The sequence below is a fragment of the Strix uralensis genome, chromosome 3 (genome assembly GCF_047716275.1).
Source record: "Strix uralensis isolate ZFMK-TIS-50842 chromosome 3, bStrUra1, whole genome shotgun sequence".
Taxonomy (NCBI): Eukaryota; Metazoa; Chordata; class Aves; order Strigiformes; family Strigidae; genus Strix; species Strix uralensis.
In genome coordinates, this window is record NC_133974.1 from 73071622 (window position 1) to 73087359 (window position 15738).

General features: G+C 41.5%; 1 protein-coding gene across 4 annotated transcripts in view; it reads right to left on the bottom strand.

The window, feature by feature from the left end:
* The window catches only part of PLEKHG1 (pleckstrin homology and RhoGEF domain containing G1), a 130438-nt gene extending 114884 nt beyond the window's left edge, over positions 1–15554 (bottom strand). For 3 of the 4 annotated variants that reach the window (XM_074862866.1, XM_074862865.1, XM_074862863.1), the window contains exons 1-2: positions 15462–15554; positions 3100–3168 (exon numbers count right to left, since the gene is read on the bottom strand). The gene's annotated coding sequence lies outside the window, so the exon portion shown is untranslated. The remainder of the gene's footprint in view (positions 1–3099; positions 3169–15461) is intronic. The other variant, XM_074862864.1, reaches the window with a different exon arrangement.
* Positions 15555–15738: the final 184 nt, after the last annotated feature.

A 15738-nucleotide genomic window follows, 5' to 3' on the forward strand; every position in this document is an offset into this window, starting at 1 on the left:
TAAGTGTTAAAGACTTTCAACATATCACCGGCATAAACTAGTTGGATTAATATTTTTAAGAAGTCTAGTCAGATCTGTGGATCCTTCTGTTAAAGACTACTTTCACTGGTCAGCTTCATCACTCTAAAGCAGAATGACAGCTTTCATAAAATTGCCAACAACAGAAAACCCTAGAGATGCACTTTATATTATGTCTGTTTCAGTCTGACTACAATCAGCCACAGAGGATTTAGGGGAAACTTATTAAAAATTGCTAGCCTTAATTAAGGTATTAGGACCTAATCTAGCATGCTAAAGTAAACACCAAATATTGCCATGGATACTAATGCAACTGCTCTAAGAACCTGGTAGACGCTTCCCGCAATAGGAAAGCTTTTACAGGCCTTCACATTGCAACTGAACCCCTATTTTTGCCCTGTACCTCTGCTCCATTGCATACCAAAAATAGAACCGACTTACAGAAAAGCTCACACGTGGGCATACATCATTCCTCTCCACGCCCACACAGATTTGCAAACCCTCATACCACTAAAGACATGGCCTAAACAAAGCATTCAGTGATGCACAGATGCTCGAGGAATTTTTGTGTAGTGACTTTTAGCATAAACACATCGCGCGTTAAAACTCATCCTGAATTGTTAGAACAAAGTATATTGATATGACATTTCCTTCTCTGCTACAACAGATGTCATCATTTTAAGAGCTGCTGAAGATCATTTTCATTCTTTCCAAAGATTAGTGTATTCTAACACCAACTGATTGAAACAATTAAAAGCAGACAATATCATTATAGAAATCAAATGGATAATAGCAAAATACAAATAAATTTCATAAAACATCTCCCCCACCATCCCCAAAATTTTTCAGAATGAAAAATGTCTTTAAAACCTCCAAGTTCAAGTCTGGCATGTGAAGTAAACTTGGCAAAATTACTGGTCGTTATTTGGTACAGATTTAACATCCTTCCCTCAAAGCTGTATCTGCCCAAACCATTAAGCTATTCTTTTTACAGAACACCACTCCTCAAATTTTAGGTTTCTTCCTTATTCCCATAAAATTAATTCCTTAGCAAACACACTGCATCTAGTCCTTATCACCTTAGTTGATATATTCCCACACACTCCAGTTTTGTTGATACAACAATTTTCTGAAGCACTTCACAGTGAACGCTTGTCTGCCACAGATCCCAGAGAATCTTAGGAAATCCTCTGCCTCTTAGACACATGCACAAGCCATGTTATCTCAGCTTTCAGAAGAGAGGTTATCTGAGTCTGAAGGTCTGGTTTAGCTTTTCTGTTCATCATGAAAACACATAAAAATCACTGCAGCTTAAAAACAAGGTCAAGCAGCACATTTGAAATGAAATGCAAATCAGGGGGAGTCAGAGGGAATTTGTGCAAGTAATTCACTTTCTATGGTCACTAGGCAAATACTTCACATGTATTTGGATATGCACAAATTTCAAGCTAAATAAGTAAAACTATTTGCTGTGTGGAACCTGGGAATGTACAGACCCTCCACATTTGTGGATGAAAAAATATGCTAGTAATTAACTATCAGCAAATAACACAGACAACTAGTGTACTGAATTTAGGTCATGCCAATTATTTTTCTCTAATGTATGTTAAAACATGCAAGCTTATTCAAATCTTGCTATTTTTAGAAAATATTGAAGAGGAATTTCTGGTCTTTCCTCTCTCAGACTCTACAAAATATTTTTCTGCTTACAGAGACTGTTCTCCCTTGGATCGAAAGGAAAGTAAAATCTTGCTAACGTAAGCTTCGATTGAATGCTATGCAATCCTGCTAACGTCTATCTATTAAAGCTATGCAATCTCAAAGCACTGGGTTCAACACAAAGCTGCCATTCTCCTAAGATTTTATAAACATTTGAACACAATTGGATCATCGATGCATACTACAAAATTATATTACAAGCCCCATTATCAGCAGGGTAAAATAATAAATAAAAATAATAAACTATTAATTAGTGGTCTAATATAGCATATTAGTACTCCCTTTGCAGGTCACAGAAACCAGAGTGGCAATTTACATAATGTCCCTTTTAGGGGGGTTTTTTGTGGTGTTTGGTTTTTTTGTTTCTTTGGGGGTTTTTTTAACTTTTAAACTAATCCATGCTACACTGGTTTCAGCATTAGCACTGGAAGGATTGTTGTAGGTTATTTATAAGTAACCAGGTTTTTCCAAAGAGTGGTGTCCATGCTGCTTCCCACAAAGCCCATCACTGAATGCCTGATTTCTTCAGAGGAAAAAAAAAAAAAAAAAAGACTCCTTTGGGTTGGCACCAGGACTGAGGAAGAAAGGAGGGAGAAAGGGACCTTGCCTAAAGCCCTCTTCTTATTTAATATTTTCTGTGGAGTCTCCTGCCAGCCCTATTGTGAAGATTTCTAGAATGTCAATTTGTTTCAGATAATCCATTGAGTGAAATCAGTTATTACAATCAAGTTACATTTCCATGGCATCTAAATCTGCTTCTCCTATGCTCTCAAGTTCCCCAGGTCCCCCAAGACTTTCAGGTAGTGAGAGTACATAAACAAAACTAAACCCCTAAAATAATGAACTACGAAAGAACAACTTCTTCTCAAAATGACATATTAACATAGGAAGTCTCAGGAGAACACAGAAGTCCCAGATCTCTCCAGCCCCATGGAGAGACCATTGTTTCTCCACGAAATTGGTACTTCTACCTCCAAAGGATGGAAGTAAGCACCCAAACAAAACTTCAGCTACAGGTCTTTAGCAAAACTTCAGTTACAGAAACAGGTGTTAAAATTGAAGACTTAACCTCCCCTAACTGCTTAGGTATCCCAAAATTTTTATTTAATTAGCATAAAACCCCACTAGTGTGCACATCAAGAAAACCCACCATCTTGGCTAACCAACATTTCAGGCCTATACAGTACAGCGACCTATGGTGGATTTGCATACTAAGCAGTCTCACGGTTAACTTGAGGTATGTTCACTGAACATCAACGGTAATCACCTCAGCCAGAAGCACAACAAACACCATCTCTTATTTTTTAAAAAAATTAAAAGTTAAAATAATAATTTAAAAAATTTACCTGGTAGAGCACTCACCAAATAAATCACTGTTAGATTAGGCAAAGTGGAGTCACTTTTCCTCTCCTCTGTTGAATCTCTGGCATTCTGCAGAAAGGAGGGTAGAAATTATGGAATTAAGAGGAAAGGGGGCACAACTCCGCAGCTCAGCAAAGGGCCGTGCTCACCCTGGTTTATGCCCTCTAAGACACACTCACCGTACTGCCTGCCCATTCTGCTTTAAAGAGTAGCTGAATAAAACATAGCATGGGCCGAATCCGGTTCAGACAGGCTAAAGGGTCAGATTTTAAATAGGAATTAGATACTAATGTGATTCCGAAAATCCCATTAAGAGTCTTTCCACCTCTGCGAGTGCCTACCTACATATCTTTTAAAAATCTAGATCAGACAGTTCATTATTGGAAGTCTGTGGTAGAGCAGGAAAGTGCTGCTGGGTTCCCAAGCTCTAAACCCCAAAAGCTTCAGGCCATGCTCCTTCTGGAAATTGTTAGCGCTGATTTTAAACTTAACTATCTTTAATGCCTAGAAACCTCTATCCAAACGAACCTTCAGTCTCCTGATGAGCAACAGAAGGACACACCTCTAGTGTTAAAGCAAATCAGAGCCATGGGTCACTTTCTGAGATCCCTCAGGTACCTGCATCTGATCTAGATATTTTCACAAGGTCAACAAAGAATGACAAATATCCAAGTGAAAATGTTGCTTCTTCCACCCCTTCACAAAGAGCAGCCATTTAGATACCATTGTGGTGCAGCTTTTTCTAGCAAAATTTATTAACCTACCTTGAAGCCTAAAAAATTCAGGATTCTTGATCTAATGAGGGAAAGCACTCCTCTACTTTGCTAAATATGTAACCCTTCCCAGCTTCACAACATTGACTGGAACATCAACCAGGAACTGAACAAGGATACCTTTTTTATAATTTTAATCTCTTTAAGCCTTTGCTTTACATTTGCCTGTTCTAGAGGACCCCAAGATTAATATATCTCTCCTTCTTAGCTATTTCTGTGCTATGGACTCAGCCAAAGGTGACAGTGAAGAATCCACAGAAACCAAACATCAAATGTTCTTGCTCTGAACTTCCCAGAAGCTATTGAATGTAAGACTGGATTTTTTTTTTTTCATTTTTTATATCACCATAAGGCCTGTTTATATACTTGGAGTGGAAACAGTGCACATTCAGCTGCAATTGATTTCCTGTATGGCAAAATACCTCAGGCATTCAGCTGGCTGGGAACACTGCAGAGGCCTCTTACCATCACCAGTTTTTTGAGACCAGGATGCTCTGCTCCATGCTTGTTCTTACGCCAGAATAAATAGAGTCCCTGCTGAGCGTCCAAGTTAATTTGGTCTAGGGGAACCAAATCATAAACAGGCAAGATTTTATATTTCAAAAATCTGTTTTAAAAATAGTGGTCTACTTTCAACTTCCACAGTAATACAATCAATTCAATCTTGCTAATGTGGCATAATGCTCATCTACAGATGTTTTTTAAATACAAAAACTACTCCATCTGAGATATGTTTCGGTTTTGTTTTCTTTTTTTTAAATGAAATATCAATACATTTTCCATCATCCACTGGTCATATTTACAGCAATAAATCAACACTACAAGGCAATTTCACAGTAAAACAGTATATTTCTTCCCTTTTGGTATCACTGAGTGACAATTATAATAATAATTTTATTTACTGCATTCAGGGCTTTTTGTTCATAACTGAATACATAGAATAGCTTCCACTAACGTTTCTATGAACCTGAAGAAGGAAATACATGAGTAATCCAGATTCCTGTGATTAGACTGTAACAGTTGTAACATTCAAATGACCAACCACCTGACTCTACCTCAGATTGTAAATTAAACAAAACGAAAATACAAAGTGAGCTGTAATTACCATTCTACTTTTCATTTAGTACATGCAAGTTTCCTTAGTCTCAAATTCTCCAGAGGCAAAGGACTCCATTTCAACTGCTAGAGAAAGTAATTTCTTTAAGAACCCTAGAAAGAGACAGACTAGCAACACAACCACAACCATTTAAAGATACACACATACATGTGTATGTATGTATGTTTATATATATAAAATGCACGTGCATACATATCAATAATATGTGTGTATATATAGAAATAAATTAAAAACAGGACACCAGACAATCCTGAAGAATTCTAAACTCTTTACAGAGGCACTCTTGTTTGATAGAAGTTTCATCAATAAGAGCCTCTTAGTTCCAGAGTAAAATTATTGGCCTAAAGCTGAGAGATATTCTCTAACTTCCAGAGCACCCAATAACCTTCAAAGCCTTTGGATCAATGCCTTCAGACAGGGTCCTACAGTCGCATCCAAATCAACTACAGCAAAAGGTATTGGAAGCTACAGAGTGTTCTTCTACTAACCTTCTTTAACTTTTTCAAGAGAGTTTTCTTGGTATTATCATACTATAACACAGAACAATCCATAAGGAAAATTATTCATCCTGTGAAATTTTTGACCAATTCAGCTGAATAGACGGTTTCTTTCTCAAACATCAATGTAAGAATATTGCACACTTTTGCACTAGAAATACCATCACAAAGAAAACATGTGCACGTCTACTTAAAGTAATTAACCAATATACTGTAATTTGTCCTATAATTTCTATTTCATCTTTCAAAAGTTTGCATGTTTTAAAATAGCCTTAGTTATTCCAGAAATATATCACAATTATTAATAGAAAAGCTTTGCATTCTTTATCACTTTTAGAAAATATATAGGACTAAAGGATCAACCAAATAGCAGTTTAAGCAGCAAAAAAACCAAAGAAACGTACATTCAGATATTTAAGTTGATATTGAACCATATGACTGGCTGTCCTGTGAAAAACATTCTGGCACCTGGAGATTTCACTGTAACGTTAAATGAAAAGTGCAGAAACATGAAAACTGTCTTTCAAAACTCAGTAAAAATCAGGGTTCTCTTTCTGGGTATAGTCTGCATGAGAAACAACCAAAATAATTTTCAGTAAGAGGATGGGTGCTTTATGTTATTCTCTTCAAAATCTTTGAGATCATCTTCACCTCAGTTTTCCTAAAAAGTGTGACGCATAACCCTTCCATGCTACACACTAACGGTCCTGGACTGAGATGCTCAGTGAAAGGCTAACACTATCACTTCGCTCCAATAAACTGGTTCCCTCAAACCATGGGTTTGAGTTGTGAAATCTCTGCTTTTTAAGAACTTCCCTAGCCTGTTTCTGCTAGGGGAAAAGACCAAAAAGCCAAAGCCACCCAACTATGTATAATTTTGTTACACAAACTTACAAGTGGGAATCTGCTTAAATTACAAGTAGGGTGTCAAGACAATTGTTCCATTCATTGTCATCCCTGCTCTTATCTGGTCCCCAACCACAATAAATCACACCTCACATCCAGACAACTTCATCCTTACAACTGGCATCATATTGTGTATTCTACATAATAAAATGGTGTTTTAAGTAGTATTTTAAAACAAATACTCTTGCCAAACAATTTCACATACTAGCCCTCTAAGAAAAGCTGACCATAAAATTTTTAGAAGTTCACATGTGTTAGACGGCAAACCACTGTGCAGGTTTAATCACCAGTGACGAGGACTAAAGTAAGGATTGATTTGACGTGATTTTTACCGAGTTATGTGCCAGTACTTAAAGCCCAACTTCTCTGGCCAAGGAAAGCAGCTTGCCTATTACATCAAGGGAAGGCCACACACTGAAGCACCTTCTCATTGCATGACTTAACTGTGATGAACAGACAGAAGATGTGCCGCGTCCCAAGGAAACGGATTTATTCCACATGCAACATGAAGAGCGCTCTCCCAGACATATTAAACTAATTTCATGGGCTAAGTACATGGAGCGCTTCTAGAGTTTCCTTCGCTCTACCCGATCACAACAGTGAACAACACAAAGGCCGAATTTCACAAGGTCAACGACTAAGAGTGAATCTTCACCAGAACTCCTCCAGACCACCCCTGTTATGACCTCAAACTGTCCCCAGGAAAGAAGTCTTGTGTTGGGCAAGTATGGGCATAGGCAAGTAACTCTGACCCAGGTACCAGAACTAATCACCTCCTGGTATGACTCAGTGTTTATAACTAACAAATAAGAAAAAACAACCCAGTACATTTTTCTGAAATTGTCAGAAGAGGGGAGTCACCAATCCTCTATTAAAAACAAAGGGACTCTTCATGGAGCACAGGCATTGATTTAAAGGAGAGCAAAAGGAAAGAGAGAACAATATATCAGGCAGACTCTTCATCACTCCAAGACAGCAGCAATGAAGAGGCATTCAGATGGCCCTGGCACCCATAGCCCTCTGGAAGCTTGAATAGCTGCTTGATGCACACAGCCAGGGTAGGCAGATGAATCTGTCAGGTATGCATGGAAGCACTGTCCACTAGAGATTAAAGACACTAGAAAGCAACAGGTTTTCAGTGAGAAAGGCTGATGACCAGCTTTTCTCCTGAAGACAGCAAACCAGATAGTTGTGGTTTTGTTTTTCCAGAATTCTTCCTTGAAAAGCAGACACAGCTCCTATCCAAATAGTGTGCAGTGGCATGTAGAAGAAACCTCTTCTCCTCCGTACACCACCTGTGCACATCATAGGTCCATCACATCAAGGCTTCACCAACAAAGGGCAGAAGAAAAATATCTATTCTGCTTTGCTTTGAGCTTGTGGGAATCTGAGTCAGTGCCTATGCTGCACTTTGGATGAAAAAACTGCTTTGGAGGGGCCTGAAAGGTACAAGACCCAAATCCATTGGCTGCATTTCACAACGGGGGTGTTTTTTTGGCAGGACCCTCTGCTGTAGAGTTGCAGGATGAACCTCTTCAATGTGGTTTCTTTTGGATCTGCACTGTGCATGGGAACAGCAGGATGGCTTAGCTGTGAGATTGTAGAACTTGAGGGATGTTGTTGCCGTGTACAGCTATGACCAAGGAAGCATGACCAAGGAAGCACACCTGTGTTGGTAACAGGCCATGCTACCAGAGAGAGTGACATTGCAGATAAAGTGGCAAAGTGCAAGCTGCAGTAATGGAGATCACCAGGCTGAGTCACCACGCAGGAGATCAGCTCTAAACTCTGCTCAGCATGGCACATGCCTTGGCAAACCACTCTGTCCTTCACACAAAAAGAAAGATGGGGTTTTCCTGATGCTCTATTCTGCATACCCCTGCTGGCAGACTTTATGAAAGAGGAAAGTGATTCCTGAAGGGAAGGTCTGCAGAAATCCTGGTCTTTTTCAGCTGAAAAATTTGCCTAGCACTGGCTCTCCTAGCATACAGACATCTCCGACACCAGTTTAGGAACAATGTCATCTAAAGCAATGGAGGAGCAGAAGCATGCCAAGATACTTCCCTATAAATCAGAAAGAAACCTTGGAGATCACATGGTTGTTGATGCCCTCAGGAATTACTTACTATCTTTCATTTAATAACATCATAAAATTCCACAGTGGATTACCAAAGAGCCTACACTGTGCCTGATACTAGGTGCTGCAGGTAGATGTTCAGAAAGGAAGTTAATGGCTTTCCCTGGAAATCTGGGAAAAACTCACAAGGTTAAACGAGTTCAAGCTCAGGAGAAGATGATACTAGAGATGACACCCTCCTACCACAAGACAGAAGAGACTTCACAGCATAACTAGCCTGATAAGGCAAGGATTGTAAAAGGCTACATCCAGGGAGGAGTGTGGCAAGTGGGCCTGTCTGCCTGCAGGACAGAGACAGCAACCTCCTCAAGGCAGCAGGAGCAGAAAATGACCAAGATAGATCAAATCAGACATTTATGACTTCAGAGTCATCTAACATGAGAGAGACTGATAATTATCAGAGAAGACTGATGGAAAGGAGAAATTAAAAACTTTGTATGCTGGTAGTATATGAGGGAAGGCAAGCTGTCTCTCCAAATTCAATAACGATTCATTGTTAAGTACATCTTTGTCTACCATTCAAATAGGCTAAGACTGCTGATCCTTCAGAGAAATTAGTGTTTCTGCAATGGGCTGAAGTCTATGATGACATCACTCAGACACTAAGGTATGACAGTTCTCTGAGCAACCACACAAGCTATGTTATCAGGATAATGACAAGGAATTGGAAAGTAAACAGTGACAAAGCTTCACAAACACTTGAGTGTGAAGTATGCTAATCTCAGCAGCACCAAACCTGCTTGCAAGTTAAAACAATGTTTCTGCTGATATTAACTTGGTTGCAGTTTAAACAGCAAGTGGAAAGCTTTGCGCATACTGAAGTGATAAAAGAAGATTACAGACTTGCATAATAAGTAGTTCTTCATTTCACCCATCTATTCTCAAAATTACTTACAAAGAAGGAGCTATAATTTTTCCTTCATACCAGGTATCAAAGACACAAACCATGATGTTACTTTAGACTGAAGTACCACAGATCAGTGACAGCAGCAGAAAGCAAGTTGTTCTGCCACTGCGTTTCTGAAATGCACTGAGACCTCAGCCCAGCTGAACCTGGACTCACTAGGATAGGCAACAGAAATACAAAAAAACCCCCAAACAAACAAACAAACAAAAAACCAAAACAAAAAACCCAGCAAGTTGATACTGGTATGTAGCAATCACAACAAAGCTGCAGCAGACAGTGTACCTAATCTTAGGGGACATGCAGGGGGGTAAACATTGGTAAATACTTGGTAAACAAAGGAGAGTTTATAGGAGGTTAGGGAGGAAAACTTGCCTCTGTTTACAGATAACTCCACCTAACACAAGTGGAGGCATGGGAGAAAGTACAATTGCTAGAGCCTATGCACTAAATCTAGGAGATAGAGACTACTCATGTGGGCTGACTAAAGGCAGAAGCTGACCTTGAAGCCCGCACCCAGGTGACCGTTAAAGGAAGCTGGCTGTTAAGCCGTCCCTGACACTGCTCCTTAGGGCAATCCAAACAGCCTTCTCTTTCCTGAGCTAGGTATCAAGGTTTTATCTACAACAGCTCTGAGTAAGCAACTGAGCAGGTTGTCACTGTTCCTGTGACACCCTTTTTACCTCTGCTCAGTGCTTCCAATGAGAGGGCGCATGCATCCTATCAGCAGGAAACATTAGCTGCACGATACTGATGCCTGGGGCATGATCCTGAAATGTCTGAATGGATATGAATGTTCAAATATTTCAATATTAACATTCATTAAGTTAGGTTTTAAAACATCTGGGCAGGGCTTACATGCAAGTTTCTACAGAACGCATGCTTACGGGAATAGGCTTGGCACCACTTGCAGTCTGAAACTCAATGACAGAGCAGGCGAGCAAGACTTAGAGGATTCAAAGATAATTAGCACTGCTTCAGTCACAAGTTTGCATGGGAAACAGCTGCTAGTCCAAGCTATACCTGTTCACTGCACTTATAAGACACACATGCAGCTTCCACTAGCATAACTACCCATGGTCCCGGAGAGGACTAGGAAGCAGGACTAGTGGGGTTTATGCCAAGGAAGGACAGAAGGAAGAAAGAGAACACGTCAAATGCATCAAGTCTCTCTTCTAGATGAATTTTTAAACTGACACCTTGCTTTCTATTTTCACAGCAACGCTCTGCATCATGATTAGCAAGAACACAGGCAGTGACCACCCTCATATTCAGGTCCCTCAGAAGGCACCCCAGTCAGCAGCTGACAGTGGTTTTAAGCAGCTCGTAACTTTGCTTGGACAGCTGCTTCTTTCAGGCCTCCTTGATAAGTATCAGTAGCTTTTCCCTCCATTTCCTTCCCCAGTCCACCCTGACTAGGCCCCTTTCTTTTCCTGCACTTGTAATCAAATTTGCAGTTAAACCTATTTTAGGACAAGTTCATATAAACTTGACTTTTGGTGAATCTGACTAGACAGACCTATTTGATAAAACCACCACAACTAAAAAAAAAAAAAAAATTACCCTTGAAGTGACTCGAGGAACTTCTAAACTATGAGATAGTTTGTCACACACACCCCACTTTAGAAACTGAATTAACAAAACAGGCTTTGCTGATACTTTTACGTTATTATTTAATCAGTTCACATTCCTCTCTTGTATTCTTAACCACATATATAAAAGGCTCCCATACTTCCAATCATAACTGTTGCCACTGCACTGGTGACGTGCCTAAGACTGACTTTACCTCTTCACTCACTCTGCCCCTGTTCCCCCCTCGGTTTTGTGGTTCCACCCACTCACCCTGACGTGTGATGTTTTTCTAAAGCCCCAAGTCTTGGAGCTATGACATCTCATGGTAATCTCAGCTTTTCTTTCAAAAAAGAAGCTTCTGTGCATTACAGTTACAACAAAAGAACTGGAAAATATTACTTTAATAGGCTTAAAAATCAAAAGGAACTGAAAAATATTACAAGATTAATGGTTAATAAACCAAACACACAAGTTCGGGAAGTCTGAGCCATGACTGGGATGGGGAGGACACTGTTTGGGATTGGTGATGCAGCACAACTCTTTAGGTGGTTTTGGTTAGTCTCCCAGAATGAGAGGCTTAATCAACTATTAAATGAGCAGCTACTGGAAATGCTTTGAAAAGCATCTTTAAAAAAGGGGGAGAGGGGGAACTAGAGGGTCCATGTCCTCTGCATTCTCAGTTTACAAGAATAACGCTTTCTTCCACTTCTTTCCTCATTGCCAGTCCTACAAACAAAAACTCTGTGTAATCACAGTAACGCAGGTTCTCAAAAATAACCGTTCAGCAATACCTCTGCAAGTCTTTCCACCACTCTAGACTTTGCTGAGGGGATGCAATAATTCTTTTCTCCCCACCTCCTGCCCTTGAACACTACAACAGCAAAATGTTGTTTACAGTAAGTAGTGGTAAGACATTTCATTGTCCCCACAAGCAAAAATTCCAGCTTATTGTAAGAGGACTGCCATATATAATCACTACTACTACAAATTACTTCAGTAGACATTACATTACTAGTAACTTATAATTGCCACGGCTTTATAGATGTCTAATCTGAGAAACACTTCTCAGAGTCCTGCAATCGGCTCCCTTTATCATCAGACTAGATATTTCAGTTATTTCCTGACTCAGCCATCTGATCCTATGACTTGGAGTACATCAGAAGGCCATGCTGAGCATCATCTCCAACTGCCACCCAGCAACGTGGCGCCTTCCTCTTCACCACCCCATGCTCCAAAGGCCATGAGCTGCAGCTCTGGCTTGGCTGGGGAGAGACTTAGTGGTACCCAGCAACTGCTGGAGTGGCAATCAAGCATGAGGGGAACAAACAAACAAATAAATAAAAAACAACAGTTGAATGAGTCTTTGGCATACTTTAATAAGTGTGCTAAACATCTGTTAAAAGATTGTTATTTGGGATTTCTTTAAAAAAAAAAAAAAAAGATAAAACCAAATAAACTGTCCATTCTGAGTTCACATTTTGTAGTATTCTTCCCGGGGAATTGTTTTGGTTTCGGGTTTGTCTTTTTTAAATACAAAGGGGCACATATATTTCAGAGATGATACCTCTGTACAAAACCTTTTTTTCAATAGCAGTATCTCAGACTAATCTGTGGAAGTCTTCAAAATTACTAACAGCAGATTTTGTAACTGTGTTCTTCTTAGCCCTGTCTTTGGGTTGATCTCAGAAGTACTCACCAGACCCTACAAGTTGCACGGGTAATGCTATCACAGAGCTTCGGCTATTCCTGTTGCAAATAATCCTTTCAGTAAGGTAAAATGACAGAAGCCATTATCACAATTACAGTTCTGTTAGTGTTACATGGTTACAGAAAACAGATCAGCTTTGCACTGCAGAGTTTGCATTGGAAGATAATAAAGCTTCAAGTATGTGCCTTCATCAGTTACTATAATCCTATCTAGTTCACAGGGCCTGAATTGGAGCCTTTCTTGAATTAGAGCCAAGAAATCACAAGCATAGGACAGGCAGAGGACGACAGGTATATGGCTATCCAAACAAATGCACACGAGGAAGCTTTCAAACATGCACACTGCTCCAAATGACTTAGCAAAATACTAACACCAGTACCACATGAAAAACTGCATCAGTGAAAGGTTCAACCATACCAACATATACAGGTATCAGTAGCAAAAAGTACCATGTGCTCATGACATGCCTAAAGTACTTGTTTAATAAGTAAGCAGATATTTCCACTTTCCTTCTAGCTTTAGCCTTTTAGGTCACAACAAAATAAAATAAAATAAAACCCACACAACCCCACAAAAACACACCCACAAAAAAACCCCAACAAAACTAAACAAAACAAAAACACCCCTCAGAAAAAAACACACCACAAAGGAAGGTACCAAGAGCTCAGTCGGTTAGCTCCAAACTTTTTCTACTGGGCACAGTTTACACCAAGGCCTCACAGTCAGCCACTTTAGGCCCCAAGTATGCCTTTGGACAGTTAACTTGTGTTCTCACATCCTGCCCAAAAAAAAGGAGAACACATTAGCAGATGTCCTGAAATCATGAGAGCTGCCAACAAACTCAGTTCACTACTTTAAGATTTCAAAAGCTGCACATTCTTAACGCCTACCCTCACTTAAAAATCAAGTCAGTACTGTCTTTGCCAGATGTTAAGACTATAAATTACAAACTAATTTGACTACACACCTATTTTTTCTTCTTTTTCTTTTTTTGAAAATCGTAAGTAAACAACAAAAATGACACATTAACACCTAGCATTAGAACCATAACATGCCTTTGCAGGGATGCACTCAGTCATACCGCCACAGGTCGACACTGTTTACCTAGGGCTTCTAGGTCTGTGAGAAAAAAACAGCGTTCCTGTAAATGAACACATTTAAGACTGGACCTTTTATCGGAGTGCTTTGTATCATTTCTAGTTTGCCAACTGAGACCACAGAGGAGAAGTTGAGAGTCAAAGTTTAATAGCTAAGCATCTGCACGGACCGGAGAACAATACCAATATTCATTAAGAGGCCAATGTCAAACTGCCATCTCATATTTTCAAGACAAGCGTCCTATTAATACATTTTCTAACCTTAGCATAACTCTTATGTTTTCATCTCAAAGCACCCACACACATTGGTAAAGAGTTCCCAAAATTATGACAACTACGTGCCACACACACCAAAAAAAAATAATTTAAAAATAAATCTCAAGGAACCTATATATTGTGCCTTGCCAACCACAGTGAATTACACAGCCAGGAGTTGCTACAGCCAGATTTAGCTTTGTACAAGCTAACAGGATTCCTTTATAAATTTAGCTAGAGGCACGGGCAACAAACGCTTGTGGAAATTTGAACCGCAACTCTCCAGGAGCGGAGACTGTTCCCTCCAAGAATGAAACAGTAGCAAAAGAAGACTATTAGTAGGCTCTTATTACACAGCTTTCAAAACACCTATAAGTCATCAGGTTCTCCAGGCAGCATTATTAAATTGCTGAAGTACCAGCAAACATTAAAGGAAAAAAGCAAGGCCACAGCTGTTTCCAAGCCTGCCAATTAATAATTAAAGGGAGAAAAAAAGCCAACTGGAGAGAGACGGTATTGGAAGCCAGCTGAATGTACAGCTAAGTTTGTTTCAGGTCCTTTTTCTTCATACTTTGAGCACTGCATCTTGTGAAGAAAGAAGGAAACGAGTGCCTCGGGTCTGTCAACGCTAACCGAAGGATGAGCTCTGAAAGGCTCCTCGTTGAACAAGAGTGACAAGGACTGGGACACGCAACCCACAAAGCAGGGAAAAGGCAAAGGCAGGAGATGGGGAAGCGCACCCGGGGTCCCACAGCGCGGCAGGACACTGTTCTGCCCCCACTGCCTCTCCCTCTTCTTCCCTCACCAGAATAAGACGTTCCGGCCACTTAACGATAAGCTCAAACATATTTTTAACCCTCTTTAGGCCACCCTTACCACAATCCCATTAATGTTACGTTAAACCACCAAAAATTAAGGGGTTTTTTTGGAACAGAGTTTTCCAGAAGACACGGGTTTGCTACAGCACAAACCTATAACGCCGTGCGCTTTTACCCTATGTCAAAAGAAACACCTCCTCCCTCCCCAAAAAGCCTTCACCCTTCGGCCCAGCCCGGCGTGCCGCCAGCCCGCCGCGGCCCCGCGGGCGCGGCTGCCTCCTCCCCTCCGGCGGAGCGCCGGGACGCGCAGCATAGCGGGGGGCAAAGCCAGCAGCCACCGGCGGCGGCCGGAGCCCAGTCGGGAGCCCGGCGCACGGTGCCCGCTGCCGCCGGCTGCCAGCGGCGGGGCTCGCACAAAGCCTGCGGACACGAAACGCAGACCCCAAGGGCCGGGAGCTGGGGCGGCCGCCGCCACCACCCCCCGGGGGGTTGCAGGGCACCGGGTGCCTCTCACCGGCCGCGCCGCGCCCCCTCCCCCGCCGCCCCCTCCCCCGCGCGAACAAAGCCCCCGTGCTCACCGGCCGCGGCCGCTTCCCGCCGTCCTCTGCCCTCGCACGCCGCCCCTGCTCCCGTTTAAAATCCAGGGGCAGGGGTGCGGGCGGTTATCGCCCCCGCCGGTAACTCGTTCAGCAGCGGTGCCGAGTGTCCCCCCCCACAGCGCCCGTGGCCGCGCCCCGGCTCCCTCCGTGCGCTCGGGCTCCGGGCAGCGGCTTAATCTCCAAACTTCCTCCTCCTCCCGTCCGGGCAGGGGAGTCTGCGAAACTCCCCTCCTCCATGCAGCTCCCGCAGCCCAGC